Source organism: Notamacropus eugenii, chromosome 1 (genome assembly GCF_028372415.1).
Source record: "Notamacropus eugenii isolate mMacEug1 chromosome 1, mMacEug1.pri_v2, whole genome shotgun sequence".
NCBI classification, from domain to species: Eukaryota; Metazoa; Chordata; class Mammalia; order Diprotodontia; family Macropodidae; genus Notamacropus; species Notamacropus eugenii.
The window spans coordinates 511,456,482-511,474,410 of record NC_092872.1 but is presented as its reverse complement, the minus strand read 5'-3'; the positions used below and the strand labels follow the sequence as shown (position 1 = coordinate 511,474,410).

At 36.4% G+C, this 17,929-nt stretch overlaps 1 pseudogene; it reads right to left on the bottom strand.

Moving 5' to 3' along the window:
• Positions 1-524: 524 nt before the first annotated feature.
• On the bottom strand, positions 525-1,196 carry LOC140527179 (protein FAM3C pseudogene; annotated as a pseudogene).
• Positions 1,197-17,929: the final 16,733 nt, after the last annotated feature.

Genomic DNA, 17,929 nt, shown 5'->3' with positions numbered 1-17,929 from the left:
GGAAGGAAATGAGGTAGAGTAGGAAGGGTATTGACTATTAGACAGCAAAGCAAAATTCTGGAATATATACAACTAGTCAAATGCTTCTTTATTAAAGACTGACTACTGCCTTTAAAAGGGCAGCATATTAAAAAAAAATTAGCTCCCCACCCAACCCAACAAAATTCTTTAATTTTCACAATGGCCACATTCTTATAGCCACTTTATCTATAAAACAATAGTATAACAGTTTGCATAATTTCTTCACAATGTGTGCTTAAAGACATTTCTACATCTTAAAGATAATGCAATATAAATATTGTGCTTTCAGAGACAGTAGCTTAGAAAAGTTTCATTATGGTGGACCTATTTTCAAAGTTTACTCTTTAGGTTAGCAATAAATAATCCTAATTTGGAAGAGTGGATACTCATGAATAACTGACAAAATGGACATGTACTCTCAAAATATTTACACAGTAATATCTCCTTCATAGCACTCCCATAAATAGCAGAAAGATAATTTTCTCTAACATTCTTCATTTTGTTCAGTCTTGCTTTTGGGGGATACATCTTTCCATTTCTACAACTTTTGGTCATCTTTCATATTTGTTTGTGTCCTTGTTATTCTTTATGTGCTGTTCAAAGAGACTTTTTGTCTTGATACCTTTCCCACCACAGAAGACCCAATTGTCTCTAAAATCAAGGTTAGCTATAGCTGTACTTCCCAAGGAAGCAATCAGCAATCTTGCCTCATTATTGAGTTTGGTTGCTCCACCATCATATGTTCCCATTAAAACTATGGTCCCATCCTGAATAGACTTAAGGAAATCAATAAATGATGTCATGTCTCCTCCTCACATATCAAATTATTTAGTGAGTTATACTTCTTCTGTTTTTCCATTTACCAATGCAACATTGACTTCTCTTCCAACATTATTCTTTATACCATTCATTAAAATATTGTCTTCCACACAAATTTTGGGACCAGCAACATTTGCTGCTCCACTCGCCATTTTGAAGGCAAAATATTTTTCTGGACAAGCTTTAGAAATCCCACATTTATATTCTGGAGGTTTGGTATAAGCTATCTGTAGTGGTGACCTTGCAAATAAATTTCCTAAATTTGAATCCAGCTTTATTTCAAATACTTGAGATATAGCATAAAATGTCAGTAGAAATGCTGGTACAGCAACCACCAATTTTACAGCATCTGCCATATCCTCATGTTTACGTTTTTTAGTCTATGGCACTATTTCATTAAATAAGCATCCGGACTTAACAAGATACAGACCCACAAAGTGCACTTCAGCCCCAGTGAGGGCTGGTGGTCAGCCCATGTATAAGTGGGTTCTCTAAGTAAGTACCTCCCATGACAGTCTGTAGATGCAGTCCGAATAGAGGACTTAGGGCGATTCATTCCATAATGTGTATTATTTTCATGATAAGTTGCAGTATTGTTTTTGCTAATACTTTATTTAAAATTTTTGCATCTATATTCATTAGAGAAATTGGTCTGTAATTTTCTTTCTCTGTTTTGACTCTTCCTGGTTTAGGTATCAGAATCATATTTGTATCATAAAAAATTTTGGTAGGACTCCTTCTTTGCCATTTTTCCCAAAAAGTCTAAATAGTAATGGAGCTAACAGTTCCTTAAATATCTGATAGAACTCACTTGTAAATTCATCTGGCCCTGGAGATTTTTTCCTAGGGAGTTAATTATTTAAGTATTTAACTTTCTCTTCTGTTAATCTAAGCAATTTATATATTTTAAAAATCTTTATCTGTCTCATTTAGATTGTAAAATTTATGGGCATACAGTTGGGCAAAGTAATTTCTCATTGTCATTTTAATTTCCTCCTTGTTGGAGGCGAGATCACCCTTTTCATTTTTGATATTGGGAATTTGTTTTTTTCTTTCTTTTTTTAATCAAATTGACCAAAGGTTTGTCAATTTTATTGTTTTTTTTTCCATAAAACCAAATCGTAGTTTTACTTGTTAGTTCAATAATTTTCTTAATTTCAGTTTTTATCAATTTCTCCTTTGTTATTCAGTTTTTCTAATTTGGCATTTACTTGGGAATTTTCAATTTGTTCTTTTTCTAGCTTTTTCAGCTGCTTGAGAAATTCATCAATGTCTTCTTTATTTTATTCATGTAGGCTTTCAATGATATAAAACTTCCCCTGAGAACTGCTTTTACTGCATCCAATAAGTTTTGGCATGTTGTCTCATTATTGTCATTCTCTTGAATGAAGTTGTTGATTGTTTATATTATTTGTTGTTTAGCTCAATCATTCTTTGGGATTAGATTATTTAGTTGCTAAATAACTTTTAATCTATCTTTCTATGTCCGATTATTGCATATAATTTTTATTTTATTATGATCTGAAAAGGATGTATTTACTGTATCTGCCTTTCTGCACTGGATTATAAGGTTTTTTTGTGGTAGTCCATGGTCAATTATTTGTAAATATGTCATGTACCACTGAGAGAAAGGTATATTTCTTTCTATCTCCATTCATTTTTCTCCAGAGATCTATCATATCTACCTTATCCAGAGTTTTGTTCACCTCCTTAACTTCTTTCTTGTTTATTTTGAGGTTAGATTTATCAAGTTCAGAGAGGGGGAGTTTGAGGTTCCCCACTAGTATAGCGTTGCTATCTATTTCTTCCTCTAACTCCCTTAACGTCACCTTTAAGAATTTGGATGCTCTACGACTTGGTGCATATATGTTTAGTAATGTTATTGCTTCGTTGTTTGTGCTGCCTTTGGCAAGATATAGTCTCCTTCCTTATCTCTTTTGATTAGTTCTATTTCTGTTTTTGCTTTGTCTGAGATTAGGATTGCTACCTTTTTTTGTTTTTTTGTTTTTTTACAGCAGCTGAAGCATAGAATATTCTGCTCTAACCTTTTGTCTTTACCTTGTGTTTATGTCCCATGTTTTAAATGTGTTTCTTGTAAACAACATATTGTTGGATTATGTTCTTTTAATCCATTTTGCTATCTTCCTCCATTTTATAGGTGAGTTCATTCCATTCACATCCACATTTATGATTACTATCTGTGTCTTTCTCTTCATCCTTTTTCCCCCATTTATGCTTTTAGTTCTCCCTTTTCCATTCTCTTCCACAGTACAATTTTGCTTTTTGCCAATTGCCCCCCTCAGTCTTCCCACCCTTCTATCAGTCTCCTTCCCTTTTATTTCCCTTTTCCCTTACTACTTCTTCCCTCCCTTTTTTACCTCCCCTTCCTTTTCTTTTCCCTTTCCCCTCCTATTGCCTATAAGGCAAGTTAAATTTCTGTACTTAACAGAATTTATTGTTCCCTCCTTGAACCAAATATAAGTAAAAATAAGAGTAAATAAGTAATACAGATAAGAGTATATCTCAAACAGTGCTCATTTCCCTTCCCTCTCTCTGTCTAGTGCAATATGTTTTTGTGCATCTTCCTCTGATATAATCTTCCTTTTTCTGCCTCTGTCTTTTCACATCTCCTGTTACAATCACTTCACACCCTTAAATCCCATTTTTCATCATCACATCATTTGATTTATATCCAGTCCTTCTATGTATATCTCTTTTAAATATCACAACAAATATTCAGTTCTCAAGATTAATAACTATCTTCTTCCCTTATATAGATGCAAACAGTTTGCCCATACTGAAGAACAAGTTTTGTTTTGTTTTTTTTCCCTGTTTACTTTTTTATGGCTCTCTTGCAACTTGTATTTGAAGAACAAATTATATTGAGCTCTGGCCTTTTCATCAGGAAGGTCTGGAAATGCCTTATTTTATTGAATGTCTATCTCCTTGCCTGAAATATTATGCTTAATTTTGCTGGGTAATAGATACTTCATTGTACTCTGAGCTCCTTTGCCTTAGAGAATATCATATTCCAATCTCTCCCATCTTTTAATGAGGAAACTGAAAGTTCCTGTGTGGTCCTAATTGTAGTTCCTTGATATTTGAATTGTTTCTTTCTGAGTGCTTGCAATATTTTCTCCTTAACTTAATAGCTCTAGAATTTGGCAGCAATATTCCTTGGTGTTTTAAGTTTGGGATCTCTTTCAGGAGGTGATCAGTAGATTCTTTTGATGATCATTTTGCCTTCTGTATCTTGGACCTCAGGGCACTTTTCCTTGATGATTTCTTGGAAGATATTGTTTAGGCTCTTTTTCTCATCATGGCTTTCTGGTAGACCAATAATTCTTAGATTTTTCTCTGCTGGATCTATTTTCTAGGTCATTTGTTTTTCCAATGAGATATTTTACATTTTCTTCTATTTTTTCATTCTTTTGTGTCTGTTTGACTGATGTTTGATGTCTCATAGTGTCATTAGCTTCTACTTGTCCAATTCTAATTTTTAATAAATTTTTGTTCTTAAGCTAACTTTTGCTTCTCTATTTCTATTTACCCAATTGTTCCTTTTCAGGAGTTATTTTCTCCAGTTACATTTTGTACTTCCTTTTCCATTTGTCCAATTTTCCTTTAAATTCTTTCATGAATTCTTGTTTCCTATTTTTAAAATCATTGGCCAATTTTTCTTCTACCTCTCTAATTTGGCTTTTAAAATCCTTCTTGAGCTCTTCTAAGAATGCTCTTTGTACTTGAGACCAGTATATTCCCTTATGAGGTTTCACACGGGAGTACAGTCTCAATGTTGACCTATTAGGTATTTGTGTTTTGGTCCTTGTCCCCATCTTAAGATTGTATGGTCTTTTCTTTCATGGTTTTCTTCCTACTCGTGATGAATGCCTTTTTCCTGACTTTTTGAGTATATCTCTGCTTCTGGGGTACAGGGGCTCTTTCCTATGGTTCTTGTGCATAGAATATTAGGCTTTGTGTATTGTGGTCTCTGATTCTTTCTACTAGAAACGAGAATGCTGTAGCATACCTGGTGCTGACCTGACTGGTGTGCCAAAGCAAAGAGCAGTTGAAGTCTTTCTGAGTTTCCCCACAGTTACCCTGGAGCTTGCTGCTTGAGGTGTGAGGGAGGAGTGGTCTGGCCACAAGAAGTCTCCTCTCCTGAGAAAGAGCACAGGCAAGTGCAGTGGTTGGTGAACTCAGTGTGCTCTGATGTCTTTCTGATTCACCTGGCTGTGCTAAAGCACTCCTGTGGTCCTGGTGTTGGTGCTTACAGGATCCAACCCCCACCCCTGGGCTCAGGATCTCCTCCTGGTTTGCTGAGGTGGGGCTGTCTGGGACAGTTCAAGTCCTGCAGTATTCCCCTTCAGTCACAGCAAGAGAGACCCCCCTACTTTGCAATTTTCCTAGGCTGTCCAGCTAAGAGACTGTTTATTCCTTTGGCTGGTCCCACTATTCCAGAATTTTTCCTGGGGAAATATTCTCCGAATTTTTCAAGGTCAACAAAGGGAGGATGAGAGCACTTACAGATCACTCCACCATCTTGGCTCCCAAAAATTTAAGTAGGTGACTAACAGACATTTAATCTGTGGGTTGATAGTCTCAGGAGCAGCTGCTGCTGTAACTGGAGCTTCTGTGCTTTTCTCTCACTTAGTTCTACTGGACTCCCATCTTGGGCTGATATGTTTAAGAGTCCTTTCTGCTATTTCTGCTTCAGTCTGCCGAGAAGTTCCTGCTTGGCTTTGCTATGGTGGGCACATTATGATTTTCTTAAAGGTATGTATCTTACCATGTCACCCTCTCTATAACTCTAGTAGCAAGTTATTATCTCCAGAATCAAGTATAATTTGCAGGTCATTTAAAGCTCTTTGTAATAGGAATCTTTCCAACCTTTATGGTCTTCTTTCATGTACGCTATTATCCAGCTACATTGGCCTATTTGCTGTTCCTTGCCCATGATGCACCATCTCTCATCCATGAGTCTTTGTATTAGTATTTCCCAAGCTTGAAATGCCTTGTCTAAATCAACTCTGCCTCTTGGTTTTACTTGCTTTCTTTAAAACTCAATTTCTTCAACAGGAGACCTCCCCCCAGTAACTTACCCTCTGAGATTATTTTCCATACACTCAGCAAATATCTGGAATATACTTATTTACATGCTGTCTCCCTCATTAGAATAAGTTTCTTGGAAACAGGGATTATTTTTTTGCCTTTTTTTGTATTCACCACCCTTCACTCAGTGCCTAACTAGGCAGCACAGTAGATGGAGCATAAGACTTGGAGTAAGGACATACCCAAATTCAAATTCTGCTCTGTGACTGTGAGCAAGTCAATTAATTTCTAGCTTCAATTTCCTTATCTGTCTGACCTGAGAATCAAATGAATTAGCACACATAAAGTGTTTTGCAAACCTCAAAGTAGTATATAAATACTTTGTTGTTTTTAAGTCATTTTCAGGCATGTTCAATTCTTTGAGACACCATTTGGTATTTTTTGGCAGCAATATTGGAGTGGTTTGTCATTTTCTTCTCTTGTTCATTTTATAGATGAGGAAATTGAGGCAAATAGGGCTAAATGACTTGCCCAAAGTAACCAGTTAGAAAGTATTTGAGGCTAAATTTGAACTCAAGAAGAGGAGTCTTCCAGACTCCAGGTCCAGCCCCTTAGCTGCTACATAAATACTAATTTTTATTAAATTCTTGTTTGCTGACTGACTAATTTGATTATCTCCCTTTTAATCAGCTTATTGTTGTTATGGGTACAAATCCAGTTCTATTTAAATTAGTTAAATTTAACAAATTTAACTTATAGAATTAACTTAATTCTATATTCTATATCTATATCTAATTCTATATCTATATTAATTAACTTAACAAATTTAACAAATAGAATAATAATTTATGAGCTTGAAAGGACTCCAGAGAGTGCAACCCTTTCATTTTACTAATGAAGAAGCAGAGGTCCAGAGAAATTAAACGACTTGAATAAATTTGCACATATACTGAGTTGTGGAGTTGAGATTTGAACTCAGATCCTTTGGATACAAAACAGACATTCTTCTAGTACATTGTGCAACTCTCTGCCTTGAAACTTCTCTAAATGAATCAATTACAAGTAGAGAAAGGGAAAATTACTGACTCAATCTGTAAAAAGAGTTGTACTGTTTCTAGGGAAGCTGACTTATGAAATCATTTCAGAGTATGAAGAAAATCTCATGATTTTAATTTCATCTTAGCCAAACTTTCTAAAAGATGACTTTAAATTATGATAGGCTCAGCCCATATGGAAAGGAGAAATCAATTTGGTCAATAACCACTAACATTGACACTCTTGAACTAATTTCTGATTTGTCTGATTTAAATAGTACATTACACCCTGATTGATACCTATACCAGATGCCAAACAAATGCAATTTGGGATGACTGACTGCCTAGCCTTCTGTATGACAAAGACAGAATATCCGTTTGTAATTGAAATATGAACTGATCAATAGTAGGAGTTAAAATTATTTAAAGACGACAAAATGAGCAATAGATCATTCACTTTCTTCTGTTGATCCATTGGTCAATAAGATGATGGTTAGTCACACTAATTTTTATACCTCAATTCCCTTTTTTAAACAGTAATGATGTAATTATGCCTTGAGAGAGATCATTTATCAGCTGGAGAGCTCATTGCCCCTAAATATGAATGTGATGAGGGCACTGTGTTAAGGTCTGCTTTGGTTTTTCTAACTACCTCATTCATTTCATATTATGAAGTTGCACTTGGGTTAAATTCAATTAGTCTGTGAAAAAAGATACACTCATTCCAATTCAGAAATTAAATGTTGCCTTCAAATAATAAACAGGAAAGGTATGCTCTAAGATCGATGCTTCATTGACTCAATTCCTTTTCTATAAAATCAAATCGAAATGTCCATGAATGGAATTGTATCTTTGCATAAGTGGTAGCCATTCCAGTTTTTTCAACCTGCTCAAACTCCAAGGGAATAATCTGTGTTTAGTGCAAGTAATTGACAACTGTTTTCTACCCCCAGAGGGAGTTTCCCAAGTCCTCAGGAATAATTATTACTAACACATATCATTGAGAATCTAGGATGCTACTGAGCTGAAAAACTGTAGAAAGACAGGTGTGGGGAGCTTTAGTTCCCAATTCTTTCACCCTTAAGATCTTGAATATGGCTTGAAATAAGAGTAATTATAATTCCCTGGGGATTATTTGGGGTCATCAGAAATAAGAGGATGACTGGTGCACGAGGCAGTGAGATGCTTTAAAATTATCCTGTGTGTTCTGAGAGCAAGAGGGTAGATAGAGATACAGAGCAGTTAGGAAAGGAGTATGGGAGCTTGAATTAAGCAAGTAGGTTGGGAGAGTAGAGCCAAATTCAGTCATTTCATTGAAATTCGATTTGTTTCAGGGATAGAAACATTGGCTTTTTCCAGAAGAGTAGTACTTTATCTTATAATTTTGATGAACAGTTAACCAAGGTGGGCATCCATGAGGACATCCTTCCTTCTTAGTGTTCCAACATCACCATTTCCCCAATTATTGGTAAATTTCAAGTATCTTGGTCACATCTCTAGTCCCCACTGCCTGAGGGACCGGTGTGTTACATTTTACCCCTGTCCTAGAGTTTTCTAGTATACCTAAGGGTGTGTGTGTGTGTGTGTGTAATCTGCTCCCTGCCAATGTTTCTAATATCCATCAACTTTTCCCCTCAATTTTAATAGTTTCTTGAACTCTAGCTCCATTAATGGTAAGATTAACTTTTACAAAGGAATATTTACTTCACAGGTGTAGCAATAACAAATCTCCAAACATTCTTCCCCCAATAGCAGGAGAAACCCCCTATGCCCCTCTCAGTAGCTGTGGGTGGTAGTTTTGCTCCCTATGTGTTGGGGATGGGGAATGTTTGGAGATTTGTTATTACTATACCTTTGAAGTAAATATTCCTTTTTAAAAACTAAACTGTTAACTAAATGTTAAATGGAACTGGACTGCAAGGGACACCTAAAATTGAAGAAACCAAATTGGTGTGGCCTAGAGTCAGTAGATACTCTTCAACTCCTTTTAAGGGTACTGGAGAACATTTTGGGATGAGTAAAATGCAATAGACCTGGCTTTTACACAGTGATGGGGCCAGAATAGTCATGATTACACAAATAAGTTGTATAGACAGATTTTCCAAGGATGAGAAAGAATTGGGGACTAGGAAGGCAGAGGCATACCCAGGAAATCATAGTCTTTAATTAGAAGATGAATTGCTTCTCTGCCATTCACTGCCTGAAATGGCCCTACTTTTCACTGCCCCTCTGATCACAAACAGGAATGAAAGGCTATGAAGTCTCCTCAGCCCAGGAAAGCATTTTTTATTTTCTGAAGCACCTTGATCTCTACTGGGGATTGGGATACCAACAGTTCCTCTATCCTCTCTAAGGATACCTTTACCTTGGTCCTTACATCCAGGCCCTAGACTCTACTATTCAGAAAAGTTTGAATATCTCATTGGAAAAAACAACTGGCCTGAAATGTAGATCCAGGAGGGACAATTTTAAAATTATTGGACTACATGAAAGGTATGATCAAAAAAAGAACCCAGACATGATCTTTCAATAAATTATCAAGGAAAACTTGATATTCTAGAACCACAGAATAAAATAGATATTGATAGAATCAACCAATCACCTCCTGAAAGAGATTCTAAAAGAAAAACTCCCTGGATATTGTACATAAATTCCAGAGCTCCCAGGTCAGGGAGAAAATATTGCAAATGGCCAAAAATAAACAATTCAAGTATTGTGGAAATACAATCAGGATAACACAAGATACAGCAGCTTCTACATTACGGGATCACAGGATTTGGAATATGATATTCCAAAGGGCAAAGGAGTTAGGATTAAAACCAAGAATCACCTACCCAGCAAAACTGAGTATAATACTTCAGGGGAAAATTGGTCATTCAATGAAATAGAGAACTTTCAAGGATTCTTGATGAAAAGATCAGAGCTGAATAGAAAATTTGACTTTTAAACACAAGAATCTAGAGAAACATGAAAAGGTAAGCAAGAAAGAGAAGTCATAAGGGACTTTCTAAAGTTGTATTGTTTACATTCCTACATGGAAAAATAATATTTGTAACTCTTGAGACTTTTCTCAGTATTAGAGCAATTGTAGGGATTTTACATTCACACACATATATGCATATATGAAGAGACAGACAGACAGACAGACAGAAACAGAAGGCACAGGGTGAGTTGAATATGAATGGATGACATCTAAAAAGATGAAATTAAGGGGTGATAGAGGAATATATTGAGAGAAGGAGAAAGAGAGACATAGAATGGGGTAAATTATTTCTCACATAAAAGAGGCAAGAAAAAGCCTTTTCAATGGAGGGGAAGTGGGGGAAGTGAGATGGAAAGAGCTAACCTTACTGTCATTGCATTTCACTTGAAGGAATAACATGCACACTCAATTTGGTATGAAAATCTATCTTACACTATAGGAAATTTGAAGGAAGGAGATGAGTGGGAGTGAAGGGAATGATAAAAGGGAGGACAAATGGGAGGAGAGAGTCATTAGAAGTAAATACTTTTGAGGAGGGACAGGGTCAAAAGAGAGAATAGAATAAATGGGAGGCAGGATAGGATGGAGGGAAATATAGTTAGTCTTTCACAACATGACTGTTATGGAAGTGTTTTGCATGACTACACATGTATATTCTATGTCAAATGGCTTGCCTTCTCAATGAGGGTAGGTGGGGAGGGTGGAAGGGAGAGAAGTTGGAACTCAAACTTTTAAAAATGAATGTTTAAAACTTGTTTTCACAGTCCACTGGGAAATAAGACATATAGCCAATGAAGTACAGAAATCGATCTTGCCCTACAAGAAAACAGAGAGAAAGGGGATGAGAAAAGAGAGGGGTGTGATGGAAGACAGAGCAAATTGTGGGAAGGAATGATCAGAATGCATGCTATCTTGGGGTGGGTGGAGGGGAGAATTGGGGAGAAAATTTGGAACTCAAAATCTTGTGGAGACAAATGTTGAAAACGAAAAATTAACTAAAATGTAAAAAAAGAGAAAAGTTTGAAAAGGTGAGTACAGCAAAAGAAAAATTCTTTGGGTTTGAGATGACAGAGTTGTTCACCCTTCCCTGTTTTCTCTCCTTTTCAGCTCCAAATTGGAGTGCAGCATGGAGTAGTTGGAAGATGGTGGACTCTTCCTTTCTCATTTTCCCTTTAACAGGCATAGAAAATTATCAGTTTCAGGAGAAACATATGGAGTGTGGCCTTTACCAGATAAACTTAAGGAGCAATTTCTGCACTATCTTCCTCTGCCATTCTATTTCCTTTTCTTAGTGGAAGTTAGAGACTAGTTAGTCTGAGGATTAATGTTTTTAGCTTTGGGGCCTGCCTCAGGTTAATATTAAGAAGAAGAACTTGTAGCAGGATCAAACCCCCACCAGTGATAACCAGAAGCATTTGACCTTGCCTACATTCTGGGCTATTTCTGTGAACTTCTGAAATGATTTGGATTTGAAGTAAAGAAGGAAACCTTGTTCAACAATCCTGCAGCAGGGATTTGCCTTCCAAGAGAGTCTAATGAGTCTGATTAATGAGTTGCTTGTTTATGTGTTCCATTGAGTTCTTTGTTTCTTATATATTTTCTGTTTTGGAGCTAAAACAGGCAGCCCCATACATGGTTGAGGTCAGGGACTGAGGAGGAAAGCACAGTTTCCCTCAAAGGGGAAAAATGATCTCCCGTTACATGACACCCCTTCATCAGGAATCGCATTGCTTTGAGACAATGATAAATGGTAACAGTGCTTCCAAGATATCTCCAGTCTCCACAGTGCCCCCTCTCCCTGGTCTGTAGATGTGCTGTGAGGGAGTCAAGAAGAGCCATTACTGTTGGCACCAAGGGAATCAACTTTCTGGACAACTCACTCAAGGATGGAACAAATCTTCATTCCCACCTACCCAGGCAGCTAAAAATGGAATGTTATGGGGCAATCAAACTATTGGTCCACTGGAATGTTATCTCCTACCTCTACTCTCATCTTACTGTCACTAACTCTACTTCAGCACAGCACTAACTTTGTCCCTACTTTTGTCTTTGAAGGAATAAGATAACTTGAAAGAGGTTCTTGAAATTCCCCACCCTGTGATATATTTCTGGCCCTAACTTCTTCCTCAAGGCAATTAAAGGTGGCTTTAGTAGTATCTCTGCTTGGGAATGAGTCTAATGTGGAAGAAAGAGAGAGAGAGTGAGAGAGAAGGGGGGAAGCATGAGGGGGGAACAGAGACAGAGACAGAGACAAAGAGAAACACAGATAGAGAGACAAAGCTAATGAGACAGAGAGAAAGAAAGAGAGGCAAAGAGAGAGTCAGAGTCAGAGAGATAGAAAGACTGAGATAGAGACAATGACAGACAAAAAGAATCAAGAATCTCTTGGCACTTGGATCTACCAACTGATCTCCTTTCCTTGTATGGTAAACATGACATACACAACTGTGTGCACAGAATTTGGGTTATAGCCTAGGAATGCATAGTTTTCTACATAAAGTGTATAGCAACATTGAATAAGCATTGATAAGATATGCAAAATAAAATTTTAAGCGTATCTCTACATAGATATAGCCAAACTTCCCTTTGAGTTTCCATTTCTGACTGCCTGGTGGGAAAAAGGATCGAAGTGACCTAATAAAGCAATAAGAAAAATGCCACATTGAATTTGGATTTGATCTTTTAGCCATCAAATTCAAATTATATACAAATAAGCTCCTGTTGTGCAGTAGACCATGTCTTAATTGCCTCTGCATCACACAATATTTTTCAGGTTGGAGGTACTTCTTAGTAGGTTGTTAAATAATGTAAGTGAGGCCCCAGAAGTAATTGTTTCTACACTTTAAAAGGGAAGCGATTATTTTCAAAAAACTGCTGAACTTGGACAAGTTAATTCATTAATCACTACATGTATCATACCCTGTCATGTCATATCTGGTTTGAATGGTTTTGATTGTAAATGGTAGAATCTGCTTAGAGCAACAGAAAGCCTAGTTGGCATAATAGAAGGAATTTTTGTCTTGTACGCCCAGAATTTATAACAGAAAGGGAAGATCTTTAAAAGTTCTTTCAAGTCAGAGGATGTCTCTTCCTCTTCCTCATTCTCCTCCTTTGCTCCTCTTGTTCCTTCTTAGTGTTTTTTACTTTAAACTTAAATATAAGATGAGAAAAGGAAAAAAAAACCATTTTCATGTATACAGCAGACCCTAAGAGAGGATTGAATATAAAACAATAATTTTACATTTCAAGAAAACCCACATAATCATACCATACATTGTTTTCCAAGCTGCACAGCTTTTTCTTGCCTCCCTATTAGTTTTCTTTGTTTTATGCTGCGTACACTTTATTTTTCTCCCTTCCCTCCCTCCGCCATGCAAAGAAGAATACAATTGTGAATATATATATATGTATACATATACATAGATATCTATAAACATACATACATACACACATATACATATGTGTGTATAAACACATATATACATTCATATACATATATGTAAGGCCATAATATGTGTATTTCTTCCTAGCATCTGCATCTCTAAAGGTGGATAGTATCTTCCTACATAATTCCAAGCGTTTCTATGTTTTTTTTAAATCAACCAGCTCATTTCCTATACCACAACTGTATTCTAACCCAATCAAATCCTGAGGATTGTGTATGAGAGTTTTCCCCCCAATTTACTGCATTCCTTCTATTCTGGGATAAATAGGTTTTATTTACACAAGAAAATTTTAATTTGTAATGATCAAAATTATCCTTTTTATACTTCAACAATGCTCTCACCTTTTAATATAGTTTAAGGTCTGATTGTGCCGAATCTATTTCCTTTACATCTTCTTTCCCGGGTTTCTTTGAAGATCCTAACCTTTTGTTCTTCCAAATGAACTTTGTTATTATTTTTTCTAATTCAGCAAAATATTTTTAATAATTGGGATGACACTGAATAAATAGGTTAGCTAAAATTGCTATTTTTAAAACTATATTGTCTTTATCTACCCATGAACAATAAATATTGCTTAGATATGAGTTTATTTGTATAAAAAGTATTTCATGATTATGTTTACATAGCTCCTGTGTCTGTTTTGGCAGATATACCCTCAAGTATTTTATACTGTTTAGGTATTTTAAATAGTCTAAAACAATATTGAATACTATTGCTGGCATAGTGTAGTTTCTCTATTTTTCACTTTTGAGGAAATTATTTTAACTTTATCTTTGAGATCATGATTACTATTGTGGATATCTTCATTTTTGTATTTGCACTAGCACTAGAATCCTCAGCACATGATAAGGACTTAATGTTTTTCTTCCATTCGTTTTGCCATTCATATAGTCAAGTGTTCTCATTTAATAAAGGAAGAAATTGGAATCATGAGAAGTGAATGCCAAAAGTCAACTGTATAGTATCAGGAGAGAATTTTAACTTAGCTCCTCTAAACTTATTACTCTTTCTATTACATTATGAGGCCCAAGACTTAATTTCAAATCACAGCTCTACATCTTACTAGCTGCATAATACTGGACAGGTCCATTTACCTCCTTAAGTCTTGGTTTGCTACTCCAAAAATGAAGGCAATACCTGTTCAAACTCCTTTTGCAGGGGTGCTGAGATGATCAAATGAAATTGTGTATGCAAGAGCTCTCTGTAGCTGTAAGCTGTTATTATTAACATCACTGCGCCTTCTACAGGACTATTTTCAAAACCAACAATATGCTCTCTTGCATATTTTCAATGACTCCTGACTTGCAAAACATCATAGTCTTTGGCATTTTTGCACATATTGAGTTTCAAGCTGCTAGTGCTGAAAAAACCCTAATGCTGTGCTCAGAATTGCTTATTCATTCAATGAGCATTAATGAAGTTCTGGCTGCTGTAGTCATCACACTAGGAGCTAGAGGGACAACAAAGGATGGAAGAGCCATAGTCCATATCCTTGGCAGGCTTACAATTCGCAGCACAAGAGCACTAGGACCATGCCAAATGATAATAAGCTCATAGGATTTATAACTGAGAGGTAGCTTAGAGATCATGGAATCTGACCTCTTCATTCTAAAGAGGAAGAAACTAAGACTCAAAGAGGGAAAGCCTGCCAACCTCACACAGCTAAGTTTTGTCCATTGCTGAGCCTAGGATTCTCTCTCCAGCACACTCATCAATCATTTTTCATTGTTTCCCTTTAACTCCTCTATGAAGTTCATTAATTTATTAGGCACCCACTATTTCTATTTTGGGGAACGTGATGGGGTTCAAAGGATGGAGAACAATAAATCATGGAGTATTGTCTCTTATGGGAGTAGGGAGTTACCATATCCAACAGTACAATGCCTGCACTGGTGATGTCATGAATCCTTTAAGAATTTGAATTGTCTATCAATGAGAACCTCCCACTTCTATGGATTTGAATTAGACATTTAAAGATGGACTTATGATGGAAATAAAATATTTTAGTCCTGAAACCAATCTGGGACATCATCTTATCTAATTCTTCACTTTATAAAGGAGAGAACTGAGGCCCAGAAAGGGGAAGTGACTTGACAAAGGTCACACAGCAACCAGTCAGTGGCAGATCCATGACTACAGTGAAGGCCTCCTCCATCTCAATACAGTGCTCATTCCTTGGGGAGTACTTTGGGGAGAATAAGTAAGTGTCTCCTCACTTCTTTCTTTGTTTCTGAAACTAAGCTCAAAACTATTGTGTGAAGGGCAAACAGAGGGAAGCCAAATGCTAGATAAACATTTTTAAAATGTCATCCAGAGATACTGCAGAGTAAAGGACCCAGAGCCTCGTGGCAATGTCAGCTGGTCATGAGGCTGTGGAATATTGCATTGTAGACTGAGTTCTTGGAGCAAGACTTTTCTCCTATACTCAGTGCTTTTCTTTCAGTGGTGGACAGAGATTTTTACTGTTATATTCTCTAACTTAGAAAAATAAACAGATCAAGACCTTAGGAGACAATTTTTACATTACAGCTTTAGCTATCCTCCCACCTTTCCCATTTCTATAATCTCAGAGATAGAAGGGTCATTTGAGTTTATCTACTCCAGCTTTTTAGATAAGAAATCTGGGACCTAGGAGGAGAAACTTATTTTCCAAGATGACAGAAGCTAAGCAGGAAATAGAACCTCGGGTTCCTCATTAGGAAGCTGCCAGCTGGCTGCTGTAGTCCATAATAAGGAATATTGGACTAACCTTTTGCAGGTGAGGCTGAGTGGTAGTTGCATAGCAACATGCCAAGGAAGAGTTCCGATATTTACAGGAGTTGAGTAGGAAGCAAAGTGTCTTTCAAGAAGTTTAGATCTGAGTCAGTAGCAGAAGGGGAAAAATAACTGGCATCTTCAGGGTCTATACTTGCAAGAGAATATATACATATAAGGCAAAAGCAGCACCTGGCTTACCCAGGCCAGAAAATAATTTCATAAAGAATGGTAAGAAAAAAATGTTTCAATTTTCTACCTTCCCTGAAATGTGTAGAAAAGAAATCTGATGCAGAGCTATTGGCTTATATCCTCAGGTGTCTGCCTTTCTAGGCTAAATTGAACATTAGCAATAAATATTTATTAAGCACAGCCTAAGTGTAAAGTCCTGTGCTGAGAATGAAGGAGATGCTGATTTTAGCTAAGACGTAATCCTTGTGCTCATAGGATTTAGCCTAGTAGTGGTATACGACATAAAACTCTGAAATATATTACATGATTTAATGAATTTGAAAGATAAAGAACAAGTAAAACCTGACACGGAGCTCAAGGAAGGCTTTGTGGTACTGTATTCTAGTGTTGACATGACATGGAGAGGCAAAAATGATCAGGAGTTTGATTTAAGATAAATATTGAAATACGGCTCTGTCTATATGACCCTCAAACATTGAGTTAACTCAATTGATTTTATGGGACAAGTGAGTAGAAAAGACATCTCAAAATTTTGGCCTCCTGTTCACTACAGAACATGATTGATTGAATTTTTCATTTTTTTTTCCAAATACCTGATTGCCATTTCTCCAGTATTTGATTCTATGACTTTAGAAAGAGGTCTTTCTATGAATTTTTAGAAGAGAATGGTTATGATTAATATCCTCCTTTTTAATGAAAAGTGATATAATCAGTGGTTTTTCTTTCATTCTCTCACCTATTTCCCTCTGTCAATGCTGCTTTTCCCTACATACTGAGTGGACAACATCTGCTTCATCAAAGTGCTGTGTTTAGTACTCCCCTGTCCCATCTAGCTTGCCCAGGAAGAAGCAGCAGTATTATTTAATAGATAAGATACTGTGCTTGGAATCAGAGAGGTCTAGGTTCAAAATCTGCCTAGCTATGACTATGGGAAAAGCCCTAAAATTCTTTCTACCTTATTAAATTCCTTATCAGAAAAAAAATGAAAGGCATGGACACCTTCAAGGTCATGTCTCACCCTAAATCTATGATACTATATGATTCTATAACATGAGCTATTACTCCTCATTTCCCTTCAATGTTTCATAATATATAATATATGTCACATTCCCACAAAGTTCTCTTCAGGAGCAATAAGATAAACTAAAACATACTAAGGTACTACTACCTGATACCAGATTAATGTTTTATCCTTCCCAAGGTTTATTTCTTTTCTTTTGAGTGCAGCTAGGTGGTTCAATGTATAATAGATCACCAAGTTTGGAATCAGGAAATAATGAGTTCAAATCTGGCCTCAGATACTTGGTAGCTATGTGACTCTGGGCGAGTCACTTAACCCTGTTTGCTTCCATTTCTAATCTATAAAATGAGCTGGAGAAAAAAAAAATGGCAAACTACTCCAGTGCCTTTGCTAAGAAAACTCCAAATGGAGACTGAAATGATTGAACAATGACAGGGGTCTTTTAAATTTGAGTGAGGACCTTACTATATCCAGTGTCAATATACAAATAAAGGAATTCAACAATTCATTTCAACATAACACACATTTATTAAGCCTAGGAATACTGCTAGGCTACGTACTATGTTATCCCCCAGTAAAATAGTTTATAGAGCTAGGTCTCAATTAG